The sequence below is a fragment of the Elgaria multicarinata genome, chromosome 9 (genome assembly GCF_023053635.1).
Source record: "Elgaria multicarinata webbii isolate HBS135686 ecotype San Diego chromosome 9, rElgMul1.1.pri, whole genome shotgun sequence".
In the NCBI taxonomy this organism is placed as follows: domain Eukaryota; kingdom Metazoa; phylum Chordata; class Lepidosauria; order Squamata; family Anguidae; genus Elgaria; species Elgaria multicarinata.
In genome coordinates this window covers 1,656,806-1,674,575 of record NC_086179.1, presented here as the reverse complement: position 1 = coordinate 1,674,575, position 17,770 = coordinate 1,656,806, and the positions used below count along the sequence as shown (strand labels likewise).

The following is a 17,770-nucleotide window of genomic DNA, read 5'->3' as shown; positions in this document are numbered from 1 at the left end:
GTGGAGACCTCCAAGGGGACGAGGAGGGGAAGATGATGGGCAGATTGGGGGGCTGGCCTGCCGGGCCGGCCTGGTCGTGCTTCAAATACACCCACTCGTCAAACTTGCAGGGGGTCTTGAACCGCTGGCCTCCTCAGGGGAACGCAGAGAGGGATTCAGCCCGTGGGGCCCTGCTTGGCTCTGGCAGAAATGCCAGCAGACCAGCCCCACAGGAGCAGAAGGAGGGCCCTGCCACTAGATCAGAACAAAGAGAGTTCCCTCCCCCCCAGTCCACTAACACCTTTCCCACAGTGACCAACCGGATGCCTCTGGGAATCCCACCAGCAGGACAATAGCCCAGGCAGCCTCCCTCAAGCAATCGGCCAGAGAGAGCCCGGGCAACTCTCTGCCAGGGTGGCTCACGGCATAGAAAGACCTGATCTTGCTGGCTTGAGGCCGCCTGGGCCTCCTGTGAATCTGGATCCAATACCACAAAACACGAGGGTGGTTTAAGTTTGCCGGGTAGAATGAGCCCTTGGTGAGTTTTTGAGGCCGTGTCGCCTTTCTGCTTCTCATATGCCTACTTTTCAAGACACAGGTCCCGGAGTGGACTGATTGCCTCCCTCCAGGCAGGAGCCGCTCTCTGGGTGGCAGGGGTGGCGTCGCCCTCACTGCTGGGCCTCTCTGGGGTTTCTTCCGCCTTGCTCAAATCCTGTGGGGAAGGAATGCCAGAGTCTTCCCCAAACCAGCCTTCCTGAGCTGCAAGTCCCAGCATGGCACAGTCCAGCTGTTGTCCAGCACATCTGGTGGGCACCAGGTTGGGAAAGGCTGCAATGTCCTCTTCTAGGCATCCATAATACTGTAGGCATTGGTAGCGCATCTGCGATAGCATTGTGTGTGCCGTTCTGGGTGCCCCTTTAGCCAACACGGAGAGACTGAATCTCGGAGGCAGGAGACGTGGCTGGACTGGTACATCTGGACTGTACCACGTCTGGCCTTTGGAGGGGGGGGACTCATAACCTGAAATGCTCCTCCATCTGAAATAAAAGTCCCTATACATTAAAAACACCAACACCAGCTTCCTGCTTAGCCTTTGCCTTGACGTGAAGTGATAGTTTTTGTTTTAAATGGTTGAGCATTGAATCAAGTGAACATCCCATCCCCACCACCACGTTGCAAGGTCAGGTTTCAGGAATACAAATACAGCAGCACCATGGAAAGCTCCGGGGGGAGAGGTTGCTGGGCCTGGAAGCCTGAAAGGTCTGTCTGTCTGTCTGTCTGTTTCTCCAACAAGGAGCAGAGCAAGATTTAGGTGTAAATAACAATGCAGCTGAATTTAGGTTGATGGGCCCTGCCTCCCTACTGACTGAGGCTCGGTCTCTTAAAGGGGTCTGGCCTGTTTTAGCAATCTCAGGCTACCACAAAGTCGGAGTGGCTGTGACACGCTAGTGTGCTCGTAGCCGGAGTCCTCAGAGTCTGAGGATAGTAATGCAAACCTCCTCTGAGAGCAGGAGAACCGACCTCTGGGGTCTTTCTGGAGACCTGGATTCTGGAGAGATGGAAGCTTCGGGATGCCTTGCTACGGCTGAGCCCTCTCCCATGGACTCTGGTGCCTCTTCTTCTGAGGACAAGGGTCTGGAGTCCTGTTCCATGGCACACACCCCTCCCACCAGCAGTGGTGCAGTCCAGATACAGGTCTACAAACTTCAGGGTGATGGCTGGTTCCGGTGGGAGCTGCACAGCTGCGGTCTTTGCCTCCAAGCGGCTGTGGGGCTTGTGCTCAGACTGAGACAAGGCGGACACCACTTCGCAGGCGCTTTTGCCTCCCTAGAGAGAAATACAGCGGTTTCTCGCACACCTATCAGACGCAGCATCAGGGAGAGAAAACCAGGGCCCATTAACAAATGAAAGGGAGATTACATTAATGAGAATTGTCAAATGGCACTGCCACCAAAACCCACACATTTAATTTTGCTCCATTACGAGAGGAAGAGAGGGAAAATAGGAAGGGGGGGAGGCACAAGCTTCTGGAGGCATCAGATCAATTAAAGGCGGAAATGCGGCTATCGATCCAAGTGGGTCAGATAACACCGGGGAAAGGAACGGCAGGCAGGGAGGCCAGCAGGCCCAGATGGCCGGCCCCTGCAAGCCAAGGGACTTGGCTAATGAATGGCGTGAGCCACCTGAAAGGGCGCCTGAAGCGCCTGCCGAGAGCTGGGAGGAGGAGCTGTGGAAGAGCAAAGCCTCACCTCTGTGGGCCAGGTGGCCGAGGAAGAAGGTGGCTGGGCCGCGTCCAGACTTCTCCTGGACAGGTCATCCCAGTTCCTTGGAAGGTGAAGAAAAGGACAGGACTCGGAGGCGGAGGGAGGAGCCCCTGTGCCGGGGAATGGGGTCCAGACCCGTCTTGGGGAGCAGCTTGCATGGCCCCCGCTGATGGAGCTGAGAGCCCAGGTGCGTCTCCAGAGCCCCGGCCTTTCCAGGAGCCAAGGAAGGGACCCTGAAACTTCTCTTCCCCTGCAGTTCCCCGCTGTGGCCAGTGCCATTGGGGGGCGCTCTAGGAGACCCAAGGGCCCCGGCCAGATCCTGATTAGCACTGGTCAACTCAGTGTTGACGACAATATATCTTATTCATGGACCTTCCTTTCACCTGCCAGTAGAGTGGCCCTATGAAAAGGAGGACAAGGCTCTTGTATCTTTAACAGTTGTGAAGAAAAGACAATTTCAGCAGGTGCCATTTGTAGGCATGCAGCACTCGTGAAATCCCCTGTTCATCACAACAGTTAAAGCTGCAGGAGCCCTGCCTTCTTTTGTATCTGGTTGCTCTAGGGCAGGGCTCCTGCAGCTTTAATGAAGAGGGGATTTCACCAGGTGACGTATGCATACGAGTGATACCTGCTGAAATTCCCTTTTCTTCACAACTGTTAAAGATACAAGAGCCCTGTCCTCCTTTCCATAGGGTCACTCTACCTGCCAGCAAGGGAGACGTGTGGTACATCCACTATAAGCACATGGAGAACTAAACCCACACCCACCCCATTTTCCAAGCTTTTCAAACGTAGGGAGAAAAGTTTAGGCCCGTTAAGTGTGTGTGTGTGAATGTGTGTTTGCCTGCACACATGCAAGGAGTTGCGTTTGCATGCAGGCGGTCCACGGAGGCGGGGTGTGTGTGTGTGTGCAGCTCCCAATACAGGTCAAGGACCGTGCTTGCAAGATTCACAATTTGAGGGGGGGGGCATTTGGGAACCTTATTTGTTTTTATTTATTTATGTATCTGAAGTAGGCACCCAGATAGGCACCCAAGGCACTTTACAATCATTAAAAACAAACAGTGAAATATTTAAAAACAAAACCAGGATCACAGTACAAAAGGCAGTGTGTGTGTGTGTGGGTGTGGGTGTGGGTGTGTGTGCTTAGTATTCTTTACAGCACCTTAAGAGTCCCTTGGCTCACAAAGGCCCTGCCATCTAGGCCACTGGCCTCCATCCACACCTCCTGTTCCATTTCCCAACTCTTGAAGAGACAGAGCGGTGGTCTTTTAACCCTACTAAAACCAAATAGATTAAAAAAAGAAAAAAAGAAAAAAGCAATCCCCAAAAGAGCAAGAGCCAGAAATGGCAAAACTACCACACAGATCCTTGGACACTGTGGGAAAGGTTTTCCAAAGCCTTCCTAAAAGCCAGCAGCAGCCAGCCTTCTTTAGGGTGATGCTCCATAAACTGCTCAGAGCCACCACCAAGGTGACCCAGCACTCCTGGGCTGATCTCAAGACCTATATAGGAAGAGGCATCCTTTGTGTTCTTTCTATTAAGACAAGGGAAGGAAGGGCTAAAGAACATAGAATCATAGAATAGCAGAGTTGGAAGGGGCCTACAAGGCCATCGAGTCCAACCCCCTGCTCAATGCAGGAATCCACCCTAAAGCATCCCTGACAGATGGTTGTCCAGCTGCCTCTTGAAGGCCTCTAGTGTGGGAGAGCCCACAACCTCCCTAGGCCATGGGTTCCATTGTTGTATAAAATCATAGAATAGCAGAGTTGGAAGGGACCTACAAGGCCATCGAGTCCAACCCCCTGCTCGATGCAGGAATCCACCCTAAAGCATCCCTGACAGATGGTTGTCCAGTTCCCTCTTGAAGGCCTCTAGGGTAGGAGAACATAAGAAATGCCATGCTGGATCAGACCCAGGGTCCATCTAGTCCGGCACTCTGTTCACACGGTGGCCACCCAGCCATCGGCCAGGGATGAACAAGCAGGACATGGTGCAACAGCACCCTCCCACCTGTGTTCCCCTGCAACCGGTGCACACAGGCTTACTGCCTCGAATACTGGAGATAGCACACAACCATCAGAGCTAGTAGCCCTTGATAGCCTTTGTCTCCAGGAATTTATCCAACCGTAGTGAGTTCCATAATTTAATTATGTGCTGTGTGAAGAAGTCCTTCCTTTTATTTGTCCTGGATCTGCCACCAATCAGTTTCATGGGATATGAGCCCATCGGGTTCTAGTATAGAACAATACTGGTGCAAGAGCAGGCACTCAGGATCAGGCCAAAGGTCTATCTGGTGCAGCATCCCTCTCATGGGACACAAGATCATCCGATGAAACGGATTTGCGTCAGGTTCAGGAAAGACAAAAGGGAAGTACGTTTTCACTCACTGGCTTCTGGAACTCCCTGTTGCAAGTTGTGGCGATTTCCGCTCCATTTAGATGCCTTCTTTAAAAGAAAAAAGATTGGAGACATTTCTGGATGAGACGTCTCTGAATGGCTGCTATCCATGATGGTAAATCAGAACCTCCATATTCAGGTGCAGTCTATCTCTGAGTCTCAGATGCTGGGGATGGGCATACAATGGGGCGGGGGGCTTTCACACTGTCACTATCATGACCCACATGTGAGCTTCCAGGAGAAAACTAGTTGGCTGTTCTTGGGAGTATAAAGCCCAGCGAAATGCTTTGCTCCAGCTGGTTGGCTCTTATATTTGCAGCCAGAAATGTTTCACATATAGTACTCACCCCCCTCTTTTTAACCCTTTTGGCAAACCTCCTCCTCTTCCTCCTCCTCTTCCTCCTCCTCCTCCTCCTCCTCCCATTTTTTTGGTAACCAAGTTCCAGGCCATCCATCCGGTCTGCGCTCCAGCATATATAACATCTGGCCATGTGATGCCTACTTTTAGCCCAATTATTCGTGGCTGATCTCTGGCCCATCTTTAGCCCCGTCTTCGGTGCCGTAGTGGAACATTTCCTGCTTTCCTCGGTAGGCGATTCTAATTGCTGCTCCTGGTTACAAGAAATGTGCCGTATTTCTCACTTGAACTCTGTTCTCTTCATCTTCCACGCGCAGGATCTCAGCGATGCTGTTGCCTGCCAAACTGCTTTTTTAAAAAAACGAAACGTGACCTCCCGCTTGAGCGATGCCTTTTCCTTGCATCAGTAATTAGAGGCTCTGTTCCAGATGCCGTTTAACCTTCTCCTGGATTACGCTCAGCGCTTGGAGCTGCTACTGGAGTCTCACTATAGGACACAGATCTTACAATCGGCTCGTCGTCGTCCGGATGTTCTCGTAAACCCACCCTCTTCCCTGCCCTCTTTTTGAGCGCAGTGCCTTTGAACTGGCCTCTGGCTGCTCATTACGTTGTCCCTGGTTCTGGATGTAGAGGGTCCTCCTTGCAGGGAGGAACCGTCATCCATCCATGAGGAAAAGCTGCCCTTCATCCGTATTCTCTCCCCCCCCACATCTGGTTCCAGCTCCTGGAAACTGCTTCACCTCTGGAACTTCTGCACAAGGAGTCCTGGTGGGGTTCGACCACGTCTCTTGTCATCCAAGCGTGCATTTGTAGCTCCAGGAGAATGGTGTCTCCATTCTCCCATGCAGACCCTCAACCCCTAATTCAGGGGTGAGGAACCTCTGTTTTGGGGGCTAAATCCAGCTCTCCTGAGGTCCCAGCCCAGCCCACCAGGGTTTCCCCCGATGGCTCCACCCCATTTCCCAAACTCCCGTTCATTTGGGGTTCCCCCTGGCTTTTCTGCATCCCCCCCTCAAAACACCAAAATTCCTTTTCTAAGCTTTAGTTATTGGCAGTAGAAGCTTTGAGCCACATTATGCTGGTATTTTTTGGGGGGTGGGGGTCATTATTATTTTTGCCCCCGAGAGCTTCTTTGGAATTGAATCTGGCCCACTTCTGCGCAAATTCATGCTTGTGTAACGCAGAGACTCGAAGGCCAAAATGCCTGGCCTGCAGATGTCCTGTGAAGACCACTGAGAAGACCCTGTTGAGGCAGAGCAGGTGTGTGTGTGTGTGTGTGTGTGTGTGTGTGTTGGGGGAAGCCCTTTTCCAACATTGCCCTCCGGTCTTCCATTCCTTTGATCTTCAGGTGGGGGCCCAGTGGAGACTGTGGGCAGCATGGCTTCCTACTCCAGATGTGCATGCTCCAGAGGGCTGTCCGTTGGAGGAGCTGGGTGGATTGGTGCCACCTTTGTCTTGGAGTGGCTGCCCACGGGGCCCTTCGCCACTTCATATCCCAACTTCCAGTCATGTCCTGTTGGCTCTTCTCAGATGGGTCCCTGTGCTGCTCTCACACCAGCGGTTTCCCAAGGGAAGGTCCTCCGTCAGCGCCAGCTGAGCAGGGGGATCTCTCCCTCCTTTCGACCCAAAGCCTTTCTGCTTGAGATGTGCAACACACCGGCCCATGGTGCAAGTGCTTTGTGGAAATCCACTGACGTTGCTTGGGGGCCTACCGGTTCTTGAGGATCGTTTGGTTGGCGTCTCAGGTTCTAGCCGTTCTCATCTGCTACACTCTTCCTCACACTGAACATGCCTCGGATGTCGCTACATGTGCCTGCTTTGCCTACGGCCTCATTGTGTCAGGACCTACTGATGCTTGGAGCCTGGGGAGCAGGATTCTGCCATGGTCCCCAGCACAAATGGGGACCCCGGGAAGTTGAGGCAGCCAGAAGCCTCCTTCCCCTGCCCGAGGAGAGGAGGCACCTGGCTCCAGGCTCTCCTTCATCATCCCTAGGACCTCAGGAGCAGCAACCATGGGTCCACACCAAAGCCCAGATCTGGTGATGCAGGGCCCGTTCGGTAGGCTGCAGTCCTTCTTCAAGCGGCAGCTGGACCACCATCTGTCAGGGATGCTTTAGGGTGGATTCTTGCACTGAGCAGGGGGTTGGACTCGATGGCCTAGTAGGCCCCTTCCAACTCTGCTATTCTATGATTCTATGTTCTTTAGCCCTTCCTTCCCTTGTCTTAATAGAAAGAACACAAAGGATGCCTCTTCCTATATAGGTCTTGAGATCAGCCCAGGAGTGCTGGGTCACCTTGTAGGCTTTGTAGGCCCCTTCCAACTCTACTATTCTATGATTCTATGATTCCATCTGTCCTATTGAGGTGGAGTTGGAGGCAAGCCCCACGTATGCTCCAGGCTGGGGCCTGGGAAGGATCCATGAAGCAGCAGAACCACTGCGTCTACCATCAGTGTTTGTTGAAACTCATGGCAAGCACACATTCTGGCAAACTGTCACGGGACATCCAGAACACCTGCTGAACTTCCCTCTTCATCACAACAGTTAAAGCTGCAGGAGCTATGCTAGAGTGACCAGATACAAAAGAGGGCAGGGCCCCTGCAGCTGTAACTGTTGTGATGCAGAGGGAATTTCACCATGTGCTGCATGCATACAAATGACACCCACTGAACTTCCTTCTTCATTGCAACAGTTAAAGCTGCAGGAGCCCTGCCCTCCTTCCCATAGGGTCACCCTAGTGGTGAGGCTGTGTTGGAGCAACACCCGTCAATATAGAAAGCACGGCAGCGCAAATCAGAACAGCCTCAGCTCTGTTTTGACTCACAATCCCACCTTCGCGGAACCGTAAATGTGGCCCTGAAGCCCCGATCGAGCGGGGCTGGACGGCAACCTGAGCTGACCCGGACAGGCAGGCCAGCACACGGACACACCTCGCTGAGCCCTGTTGTCATGGCAACCTCTGTGATTCATCCTGCTGCAGAATTTTTTTAAAAACTTTGTTTCTGGCATTTAGTACCTGATGTAGTTCACAAAGAACATACAAAAATGTGAAGCAAAATTAAGACAGCCATCGCAAAACATGAAAATATCCAAATAGAATTCAAACAGGCAGTCTATCTATCTATATCTATATTTATCTATCTATCTCTACAAAACAGCTCAAATCTCAGTGATCTTAAATGAGTTAAGATTGCACCATTTTTTCCACCCTGTGGGATGAAAAGGGCGTCAGCGAGATGGCTCTGTCCCCACAGGAAGCTCCTTCGTGAAGGGGCACCACTGAGAATGCCCAGCCCCAGTGCCCCCTGGCTGTCCTTGAGATGGTGGGGGTGGCCTCCCCACATGAAATTAACGCACCGCAGGAGCACACAGGAGATGATACTCTTTTAGCCATTCCCAGTCTAGAATATTTAGGACTTTAAAAGGCCAACCCAACCCTTTGAATTGGGTCCAGAATGGGTAAAGCATGTGCTGCCTTTAGGATTGGTGTTAAACGGTCCCTTGGAAGGGCAGAAGATCACACCCATTCTAGATCATTCCCCAAACACTCTTCAAGGGCAGCCCCAGGTGGAAAACATTACAGTAATCCAGCCCCAGGGTCATCAGGACTTGCTTCAGGGTCACCAAATCCTTGTTGCCTAGGCGGGAGGAGCTGCCCTGGTAGGCCAAGCGATGCCCCAGGCGCTAAGGAGAGAGCCCAGGCTGTGAGCATGCTCCTGCAGCGGGAGCGTTGCCCACCTCCCTTCATATGGGCTAGTACAGCCTTGAGGTCAATGACCCAGTAAGGGCAGCTCGTCAGCCAGGCCTTTAGGGTGGATTCACACAGGTTGTCCCACAGAGGAGGGCCAGGATCTCTTCTCGATCCTCCCAGAGTGCAGGACACAGAATAATGGGCTCAAGTTACAGGAAGCCAGATTCCGGCTGGACATCAGGAAAAACTTCTTGACTGTTAGAGCAGTACGACAATGGAACCAGTGACCTAGGGAGGTTGTGGGCTCTCCCACACTACAGTCATTCAAGAGGCAGCTGGACAACCCTCTGTCAGGGATGCTTTAGGGTGGATTCCTGCGTTGAGCAGGGGATTGGACTCGATGGCCTTATAGGCCCCTTCCAACTCTGCTTTTCTAGGATTCTATGATGAGCCTCTGCTGAAAGCTCTGGCTCTGGATGGAAGAAGACAAAGAAGGCATTTGTTAGGGAGGAGCGTGTGAGGCGGTGGACTCCAGCACCCCCTCGCCCCCAAACTGTGAACCACCCAGAGAGCCTTGGCTATTAGGCAGTATAAAAACGAAACAAACAAATAAACCCATCTCTTTCAGAGAGGGGCCCCAGCCCTGCCCTTTTCCCTGCCCACCCTTCCTCCATCACTCATAGACTCTCACGGTGGATGAAGGGCAAGCAGGAGAAAGGGGCAGGCCGTGGTCCACTGCCTGAAAGAGATTTCAGGGAAGGGGGGGTGGGGGCGGGGAAGAGCAGAGCCCCCTGCCTCGCATGCTCCTAGCCAACAGACGCCTTCTTTGCCCTCTCCCACCCAGAGCCCCTTCCCCCTTCTTTGCTCACTGTTCTCCTTCTCTGTCCTCTCTTTTCCTGAGACATCAGTCTGCAGTGCGTGTGCTTGTGTGTGTGTGTGTGTGTGTGTGTGTGTGTGTGTGTGCGCACACGCACATGTGCCTGCATGCAATGGGTTGGTGATTCTGACTGGCCTCTCTTCCATCCCCAAGTTGCCCCGTGGCCGGTCTCTCTGTGCCGCGTGGCACTGGTGCGGCGGCCCGATGTAGCTGTGACCTTGTGGCTGTGCCTGCCAAGCCAAGATGAGGGAGGGAGTCCTGGCCATGCGTCCTGGACTGGCTGGGGTTGTCGAGGGGCAGCCTAGCCCGCCATGTGCCAGATGATGCGTCCTGCCACAGAAGTGCCACAGGCAGCGGATTGCTGAAGACACCCGAAGTTCTCTGAAATGTTCCTTTCTTGCAGCTCCTCTTTGGCCTCGCATGAGCGTTCCAGCGTTGCAGCCCGTGTGCTTTCCCAGGGTTTGCAGCTTTGCCTCCTGTTGTCCTTTGATTCCAGGCGCACACGGCCGGGCCCTCCCAGCCACCCCCCGTAACTCGCGCAAAGACCCCCGAGCCCCACCTTGGTTAAACCTCCCCCCTCCTTTGGAGGCATCCTCCACTCCGCCCACCACCCACGCCCGTCCGGCTCCGTCCGTGTCTCCCGTGCCTCTTCCCGGTGTCGCTGCTGCCGCGTGTCCCTGAGGATGTTGGCCCTAATTAGACTGCGGCATGAGTGACTGAGCGGCTCATTTCACACACTCGTTTTGAACGCGCTCCTGTGAGTTGCTTAAGGCTAAGTCAAGAGGAGCCTCCCACACTCTGGTGGCGGCAGCAGCAGCACCAGCAGCTGACTGCAGATCCAGAGGCTGTAGATCCACACATGAACGCTTGACGCTTGGACACAGAAACATTGGGCCATTACTGGTGTCTATGAAGGGGGGAATATCTCCTTGCATTGTCTCTAAGGAAATGCTTTTTCACTGGGGCCAGTTCATTCAGATGCCAGTGATCCAGCACACAGTCATCTAGTCTGGAGACACGCAGTGACACCCCACATGTGTGAATCAGGCCACAGAGTTCATAGAATCATAGAAGAGCAGAGTTGGAAGGGGCCTACGAGGCCTTCGAGTCCAACCCCCTGCTCAGTGCAGGAATCCACCCTAAAGCATCCCTGACAGGTGGTTGTCCAGCTGCTTCTTGAAGGCCTCGAGTGTGGGAGAGCCCACAGCCTCCCTAGATCATGGGTTCCATTGTCGTACTGCTCTAACAGTCAGGAAGTTTTTCCTGATGTCCAGCAGGAATCCGGCTTCCTGTCACTTGAGCCCATGATTCTATGTCCTACATTCTGGGAGGATCGAGAAGAGAACCTGGCCCTCCACTGTGTAACAACCTTTCAGGTATTTGAAGAGTGCTATCATGTCTCCCCTCAATCTTATCTTCTCCGGGCTCAACATGCCCAGTTCGTTCAGTCGCTCTTCATAGGGCTTTGTTTCCAGACCCCTGATCATCCTGGTTGCCCTCCTCTGAACATGCTCCAGCTTGTCTGCGTCCTTCTTGAATTGTGGAGCCCAGAACTGGATGCAATACTCAAGATGAGGCCTAGCCAGGTCCGAATAGAGAGGAACCAGGACCTCACACGATTTGGAAGCTGTACTTCCATTAATGCAGCCCAAAATAGCATTTGCTTTCTTTGCAGCCACATCACACTGTTGGCTCCTATTCAGCTTGTGAATATGAGAAGGAGCCGAGAAACCCGGCCCAGTCCCTGTATGGCTGGCCACTCACCGTCTGTTGTCTTGCTGCACCTGAACACAGAACAGCTGCATGTTAAGGAGGCGGCACCTGGCAAGCAAGGGCCTTCTCTGTGCTGGGTTGGGGGAGCAGCTCTGTCCCAGGACCATTCTGAAAGGAGATGTGGGAAGCGGCCGCCTCTCTCCCTCTCCCGGTGTCCTTCCCTTGACCTACCATCTGGTGCCGGCCCAGCCAAATGCCATTCCCAGCTGAGAGAGCTTTGCGTGGCCAAAGGCTTCACAGGTGGAGCTCCCATTTCCTTGCCTGCCCCTCCATGCAAATCATGCTGAAGAGCCTCTCTCTATTGCCTGGGTCGCTGCCAAACTCCGCTCTCCTCGGGTGGATCTTGCCTCCAAGAGCCCCTGTGGAGAGACTCAGGCCAGGGCCTGCGGGGCACGTACCCACTGACGGGGGCAGCCGTGCGAGCCAGGGCAGCAGGCGCGCTTGCAAGAGAGGCGTTTACGTGGGAGCTGCCGTTGGCTGGCTGGTGCTTGGGCACAAAAGCGCCCCCAGGTTGCGGCTGAATCGCTCCTCAAGGTGACACGCTGCTGCCACCGCTGCCACCTCCTTTGTGCATCCCAATGTTTCATTGGTTTGTGCCTGCAGTGGGCAGTAGTGAGGAAACTTGCACCCGTTTCAGTAGCTGGATGATGTGGTGTGATACATTTGGGAGGTGGGTGGGCATCAGAACCTGCAGGCAGGAGGGGAATCATGCCAGCCAAACCGTCCCCATGATGCAGACAAGCTGGAGCGTGTTCAGAGGAGGGCAACCAGGATGATCAGGGGTCTGGAAACAAAGCCCTATGAAGAGAGACTGAAAGAACTGGGCCTGTTTAGCCTGGAGAAGAGGAGATTGAGGGGAGACATGAGAGCACTCTTCAAATACTTAAAAGGTTGTCACACAGAGGAGGGCCAGGATCTCTTCTCGATCCTCCCAGAGTGCAGGACACGGAATAACGGGCTCAAGTTAAAGGAAGCCAGATTCCAGCTGGGCATCAGGCAAAACTTCCTGACTGTTAGAGCAGTACGACAATGGAACCAGTTACCTAGGGAGGTTGTGGGCTCTCCCACACTAGAGGCCTTCAAGAGGCAGCTGGACAACCATCTGTCAGGGATGCTTTAGTGTGGATTCCTGCACTGAGCAGGGGGTTGGACTTGATGGCCTTGTAGGCCCCTTCCAACTCTGCTGTTCTATGATTCTATAGACTGAGCACTTGTTGAGGCAGGAGAAATAAATGGACCAGCCGGGATAGGAAGAAGGAACAGTCATGATTGACTTACCTTTGTTGGCGTTGCTGTCACGTGCGCCCGCTGCCCTCTCTCTGAAGATCTCAGAGGAACTTCCGCAAGATGTTCCCCTGTTATCCACATGATGACCTTGTGAGACAGGGAGAGGCTTGGAGAGAGCGACATCCTGAAGGCCGTGCAGGTGGTTGGGGTTGGGATTTCCTGTGTCCCAATCCACGATGCCGGCTGGGCGAGGGGCGTGTGGGATGAGCCCACAACCTGGCAAGAAGGAGCTGTCAGGCCACCGCTGGGGCAAAGGTGTTGGTGTCCTGTACCAAGCACGGGGCAGAAGAGCAGATTGGGTAGCCGACAGCCACTCGCCCCCACCAGCTTTGTCCAAGGTGTTGGTCTCCAGATGTGCCGGACTACAACTATACCGGTTGCTGGGGAACATGGGCAGGAGGGTGCAGCTGTTGCACTCATGCCCTGCTTGTGGGGAAATGTGCACAAAAATGTGCACAGATCTTCAGGCAAAAAGACCCCCCCAAAAAAAAAGATTACAACCTTGGAATGACCACAAGGCAAGGCAAGGTCCGAGGTGGAATGTTAGAGCTTTGACGGACTGGGGAGCAGCTTGCACATTCTTCGCTCTGACCGATGTGCTTCCTGAGGGCTGGCCTCAGTCCTTTAAGTCTTGGCTTAAATCGTACCGATTTGCGCTTAGATTTCTGCTCCTGTTGAAACATTTGTTTGCCATCTTTGTTCCTGTAGGGTGGTGTGTGTGTGTGTGTGTGTGTGTGTGTGTGTGTGTGTTTGGTGGTGTGCAAGTTTTGCCTTGTTTTGTTTATTTAAACCAAGCAAAACTTCTTTGGAGAGGGACTTGGCAGGCTCCGTTTCTGAGCAGACCAGTGCCTGTCCATTATGTAAACAACCTTGAAATCGGAGCTGCCGGCTGTCTCCTCTGGACAGGAGCACATGAACCATAATTGAATCAGCGCAGCCTGCTGAGCTCTGTGGCAGCCCAACACGGGCATTTGGAGAGCCTTTCCTGGCCTATTTTACTGTCAAACACCTTTCGCCTGAAGCCGCCGCCGCTGTTCCTAAGCATCAAAACATCTCCTGGCATTTTCAGCCGCTCCACTTATCCTGTCAATGATACCAGTGGCGCACAAGGTGCCAGGAAGTTCTCCGGCACAGGCCTATTGAAATGAATGGGAGGTCAGCAAGAACGCAGCAGTGTCTATACGGTCTATTTACCCCGTTGTGGCTGTGCAATGGCACAGTGTCGTTTATATGATGCAGCCACATCGGGCTTTTACCACCCCAACCCCCAATTGCGTTTTGTCTCGGTGTCACTTTACCACAATATTTTTTAGTTGCTCTGAGGTCACCACGTTGTTTCTTCACCTGTCAGTGGTGGCCTCGGTTCGGGTTCAGCCAGTGGGTGTTGCTGGGGGCAGAGGCAAGTCCAGGGGAAGTGTGTATAGACACTCCCACCTCCACCCCACCCCACCCCGGTTGGCCTTCGGACCAGGCAGGCGGTGGGTCTGGTCCAGCTGTTCTTTGGTTTAGCTGTCAGTGCCCTGCCCTTTCCTGGGCAAAGCTGAGAGTGGAGATGGAGCATTTTTCTCATTCTCTCATGGTATCAGTTCTTGGGGTCACCCAAAGACCGTGACTGGCAGGAGATTCAAGACAGGCAAAGGAAAGGGCTTCGTCACAAAGACACCCTGAATTGAGGGAACTTCTCTGCCGTCAGATTCGGTGATTGTTTCTAGCTTACAGTCAATGGAGACGTGGGGCTATTCACGTTCTTCACATCTTGCTTGCCTGATTAAATATATAAAAGCCAGCACGAGAGGTCCTGAGCTGGATTGGGGTCACAGTATGGGGGAAGGGGGCTTTATCTTGGAAGGAGGGGAGATATCTGTTATTTACAATGAGAAGAAATTGTTCATTGGCCCCATGGTTTTCCTCTCATTGCAAATAGCGGGTGAGGATCCCCACAACTTGGATTGGGGCCATAGCAAGGGCAAAGGGCTAGATCCCCCCTCCCCCACCATGCCATGGTCCCAATCTGACCCTCCCCACCCCTCACCCCCACTGGCTATTTATCTGAAGAATCAGGCAGGCCAGGGCTAAAGATGTGAATGACCCCCTGCCTGCTTTGGGCCTCAGGGGATAAGACACATTCCTGGGGGCTTGTGGTTGGGGGGGCCTTCTGGCTACCACTTGCTGTAGACAAACGAGGGAGGGAGGGGCTGCTGTCCTGCCCCCCCCCCATATCCTGCTTGTGGGCTCCCCCCCCCCAGGCAGGAGGAGCCGAAGGCAGGGGCGAAACTGAGTGCAATACGGCTGCAAGAAAGGCAAATGCTATTTTGGGCTGCATTAATAGAAGCATAGCTTCCAAATCACGTTAGGTACTGGTTCCTCTCTATTCAGCCCTGGTTAGGCCTCATCTAGAGTATTGCATCCAGTTCTGGGCTCCACAATTCAAGAAGGATGCAGACAAGCTGGAGGGGGTTCAGAGGAGGGCAACCAGGATGATCAGGGGACTAGAAACAAAGCCCTATGAAGAGAGACTGAAAGAACTGGGCATGTTTAGCCTGGAGAAGATAAGATTGAGGAGGGCCAGGATCTCTTCTCAATCCTCCCAGAGTGCAGGACACGGAATAACGGGCTCAAGTTAAAGGAAGCCAGATTCCAGCTGGACATCAGGAAAAATGTCCTGACTGTTAGAGCAGTACGACAATGGAACCAGTGACCTAGGGAGGTTGTGGGCTCTCCCACACTAGAGGCCTTCAAGAGGCAGCTGGACAAGCATCTGTCAGGGATGCTTTAGGGTGGATTCCTGCCCTGAGCAGGGGGTTGGACTCGATGGCCTTGTAGGCCGCTTCCAACTGTGCTATTCTATGATTCTCTGATAATCTCAAAAAATATTGTTTGTTTGAAAAAAGATTTATTGAAGATAGCCTACGCGTTTTGGACAAAAAAGTCCTTACTCAGGGCAATTCAAATGGTTGTTACAGTTGTTTGCTCAAAAAGCAATGAAATCATGACAGTGTAGGCTATCTTGAATAAATCTTTTTTCAAACAAATAATATTTTTTGAGATTATCCTTGGTTCCGCCTCTGCCTTCGGCTTGTTTTTTCTCCCCACCCCCCCAAGACACACCTGGTTGGATCCACCTGGCCCTGATGCAGCAGGGCAGGTTGTACGGGGGTCCGGACGGCTGTGAGGCTTTTGGAATAAATTCCAAGCACCACAGAGCCATTACACTGATAACAGAATAAATGTATCAAGTTTCCATGACAACGAGGAGGTTCACAAGCGTTTGTAATCTGCGCATCTCTGAGACAAAGTTGCATACGTGGAAGGAAATGGAGGAGGAGGTGGAGGAGGAGGAGGAGAAGGAGAAGGAATGGGAATAAGAGAGAGCCCAGCCACCACCCTTGTCTAGCTGGGATGTCAAGAGCCTTCTTGCTTGAGGCAGGAGGTCCATCTTTCCCTGCCCTTGGCCCAGTGCCGTGTGGGGCTTTGGCCGCTCCTAAGGGCCCCTTTGGCTGAGGTCTTGGGCCTGCTGGCACACTCACGGAGTACAGCGGGGTGCACTAGGGTCATAGAATCATGGAATCATAGAATAGCAGAGTTGGAAGGGGCCTACAAGGCCATCGAGTCCAACCCCCTGCTCAATGCAGGAATCCACCCTAAAGCATCCCTGACAGATGCTTGTCCAGCTGCCTCTTGAAGGCCTCTAGTGTGGGAGAGCCCACAACCTCCCTAGGTAACTGATTCCATTGTCGTACTGCTCTAACAGTCAGGAAGTTTTTCCTGATGTCCAGCTGGAATCTGGCTTCCTTTAACTTGAGCCCGTTATTCCGTGTCCTGCACTCTGGGAGGATCGAGAAGAGATCCTGGCCCTCCTCTGTGTGACAACCTTTGAAGTATTTGAAGAGTGCTATCATGTCTCCCCTCATGTCTCCACAACAGGTCACACCTGTTGAAGAAGTTTTTGTATTTCACACTGAGCCGGGCATTTCATGACGGAGTGATGCTTGTCTGCTCTTTAAAAAAGACACTCCCTGAACATAGACAACTAGCATGTGAGGGAGATGGACTTTCAGCTTTGCCTTCTCCCTGACATGCTCATTCCTGGAGTGCAGGATGATTTTATGTCTGGGGCCATTTAAACATGCAACCCCCCTTCCCCTCCGCCCCCCGCAACGGGGTACATTCCCAAGAGGGGCACGTTCCCATGGAGTCTTGGGGGAATATAGAGATTGGTTCTGCCCTGGGCAACGACGTGGCTGGAGAGCAGAGCAGACTTTCCAGTGGAATTCCTACGCTTGGGGTCACATGCTTTGATTTGATTTGATTTATTACATTGATATCCCACCCCATAGCCAAAGCTCTCTGGGCAGTTTACAAAAGTTAAAAAACAGTGAACATTGAAAAGTATACAAAATTCAAAACAGACGTTCGCTGCGTACTTTCACAGGTTGGCTTTTTCTGCCACTGCTGCTCCCACCAGTTCCGCCTGAGGTCAGGGACACACATTTTCCTGGATGCAATTCCCTGCTTCCTCAAGTCTGCACACATAAGGAGCTGGTTTCTCCATGTGGCCTGTGGAAGCGCCGTGAGGGCGTAGAGCCATAGCTCACCCGTGACGGTGCCCGTCCTCTGGCTGATGATGGAGGGATGTGCCTGGAACCTCTCTGCTCATTTTCTGGGGTGGATCCGTTGGAAGGCTTTTTCCGCTGGCGGATGGCAGTCAGGGCAGCTTTCTCCTCTTGCCAGAATGCACATTAATCTCGCGTTCCTAGAGTGTTTTCTTCGAACAAGAGATGGTTAGTGAGCAGAAGCAATCATTTGTAGCCTGCTTGGTTATAGCAACAACTTTATCACGCCCAGGGTGGCGTTATTTACAGTAGCTCCAAGAAAGCTGCGTCAGCGATATTGGGCCAAGTCAGCAGCGACGTTAACATTGCTTTGGTTGTGTTTACACTGTGCTGCCTTTGGTTTCATCAAATAGCAGAGTTGGAAGGGGCCTACAAGGCCATCGAGTCCAACTCTGCTATTCTATGAAACCAAAGGCAGCACAGTGTAAACACAACCAAAGCAATTTGGTTTCCAGGTGGGTTTTGAACTCGGGGGTTTTAACGTTGTTGCTGGCCAATGGCAGAGAGCGCAGAGCAGCGTAAAAGTTTC

The 17,770-nt window shown here is 52.8% G+C and overlaps 1 protein-coding gene across 1 annotated transcript in view; it reads left to right on the top strand.

Annotated features, from left to right (window-relative positions):
- Positions 1–17,770, top strand: part of SHANK3 (SH3 and multiple ankyrin repeat domains 3) — a 391,738-nt gene that overhangs the window by 127,490 nt on the left and 246,478 nt on the right. The window lies entirely within an intron of this gene.